This window comes from Rutidosis leptorrhynchoides, chromosome 10 (genome assembly GCF_046630445.1).
Source record: "Rutidosis leptorrhynchoides isolate AG116_Rl617_1_P2 chromosome 10, CSIRO_AGI_Rlap_v1, whole genome shotgun sequence".
NCBI classification, from domain to species: domain Eukaryota; kingdom Viridiplantae; phylum Streptophyta; class Magnoliopsida; order Asterales; family Asteraceae; genus Rutidosis; species Rutidosis leptorrhynchoides.
This window is the reverse complement of record NC_092342.1, coordinates 250,171,325-250,173,894: the sequence shown is the minus strand read 5'-3', so window position 1 is coordinate 250,173,894 and position 2,570 is coordinate 250,171,325.

Sequence of the window (2,570 nt, the reverse complement as noted above, 5' to 3'; positions counted from 1 at the left end):
AAAGAAAATCCTCAACCAACCGACCAAAGTTAATTATGGTCAATGGTGTTTCCGCCAAGGAAGCAAAATATTGGGAGGATTACCAATTCTCCGATGAATCGGATTCCGACGAGAATTCCGATGATGTTATAGAAATTACCCCAACTGAATTTAAAAAGGCAAAAGAAAATAATAAGGGAAAGGGCATAAAAATAGAGAAATCTAATTCCAACCCCGATGAACTTTATATGTATCGTCAACCCCCGAAGTCCTTAAGTTGTAACAATGACCCGGGAACCTCTAAACCACCAGGTTTTTCTAAACCAATGTGGACAACGACGGCTCGTATTAGGGGAACATCATATATCCCTAGAAACTTGGCAAAACGAACCAAAACCGAAGAAGAAGAAACGAGCGAGTCGGAATAAGATAGTTGTATTCGTGTGGTGTAATATATGTAATATAGTGTTCTTATGCTTTATGATATATGTAAAAATTGCTTGTATTAATAAGTATTTTTTTTATGAATCTAACTCTTGTCTATTTTACAGTTTAAAAACACAAAATGGATAGACAACCCAATATTTTAAGAGACCTACCCGGAGACATGATTGATGAAATCTTGTCTAGAGTCGGCCAGAATTCTTCGGCACAACTATTTAAGGCGAGATCAGTTTGTAAGACATTCGAAGAACGTTCCAAGAATGTCTTGGTTTATAAGAGACTTTCGTTTGAAAGATGGGGGATATCACATTGGGAAACCCATAAGTTACGATGTGTTTACTTTGACGCATATATTGCGGGGAACCCAAATGCTATTTTACGCAACGGGTTAAGAAATTATTTTGACTCAATATATCCGAATATTGGACTTCGTGATTTAGAAAAAGCGGCTAACATGCAACATAAAGAAGCATGTTATGCTTACGGATTAGTAATGTTCGCTTCTCACCAAAGTGAGAACAAGAACATCGGGCTACAACTATTAAACAAAACGTTTCCACAAGTGACGGAGTCGGTAATTGGGGTAAGAAATGAGGTTTTTAGATTATTACGGGACTGTTGGACATTACGTAACCCTCGTCCCTTTGATGACGTTACAACACGCTGTCTTATCAACAGCCATAACGGTTATGTTGCACAAGACCAAGGATGGGAAGTAGTCCTAGTAAAACCAGAATGCATGACTTGTTTCTGGACGTATGAATTACGTGTCTTTATTGCCTTTGCTGAACGACTTGTGTACTAGCTAGAATTGTCTTCACAACTATCTTGTATCAAAGTTATTGTGTGCTATATTTCATGCTTTATGTAAAATAAGCAGTATTGTAAGATTGTAAAATATTGTATAAAAGTTTGAACGCGAAATATTATTATAATCAGTTTTTCATATAGAATTGTAGTAGTTGAATTGTATATTAGCTACTAAGTATGAACTTAACGGGTAGGTACTACCCGAATTTAAACTTATAAAACGCTAATATGAAGAAAAAGCTTTTATAAATGAGTTCATATTATGCTACGAAATACTATTAACTACTCTTAATATTCTGTATGATTAACTTGTTCCATTTAACTATTTTGAAGGAAATGGCACCGACTACTCGACACACCGTGAATATGAATGAAGAGGAATTCCGTACTTTTCTAGCTTCAAACATAGCCGCAGTACAGGCTGCGCTACATACCAACAATAACCTTGGATCTAGCAGTACAGGAAATCGTGTAGGATGCACCTACAAAGAATTCACTGCCTGCAAACCTTTGGAATTTGATGGAACCGAAGGACCGATCGGATTGAAACGGTGGACCGAGAAGGTTGAATCGGTGTTTGCCATAAGTAAGTGTACTGAAGAGGACAAAGTGAAGTACGCTACGCATACCTTCACAGGTTCTGCGTTAACATGGTGGAATACCTATCTAGAGCAAGTGGGACAAGATGATGCGTACGCACTACCGTGGTCAACATTCAAGCACTTGATGAACGAGAAGTACCGTCCCAGAACCGAGGTCAATAAGCTCAAGACAGAACTTAGAGGGTTACGAACCCAAGGATTTGATATTACCACGTACGAAAGACGATTCACAGAATTGTGCCTATTGTGTCCGGGAGCATTCGAAGATGAGGAAGAGAAGATCGACGCGTTTGTGAAAGGATTACCGGAAAGAATCCAAGAAGATATAAGTTCACACGAGCCCGCCTCTATACAACAGGCATGTAGAATGGCTCACAAACTAGTGAACCAGATTGAAGAAAGAATTAAAGAACAGACTGCTGAAGAGACCAATGTGAAGCAAGTCAAAAGAAAGTGGGAGGAAAACGGTGATAAGAATCACCAATACAACAGCAACAGCAATTACAACAATAATCGCAACAATTATCCCAACAATCGCAACATCAATCGCAACTACAACAAACGGCCCAACAACAACAACAACAACAACAACAGCAACTACAACAATCATCCCAACAACAATAATAACCGCAACAACAACAACAATCAGAAGCAGCTATGCCAAAGGTGTGAAAAGAATCACTCGGGGTTCTGCACCAAATTTTGCAACAAGTGTAAAAGAAATGGTCATAGCGC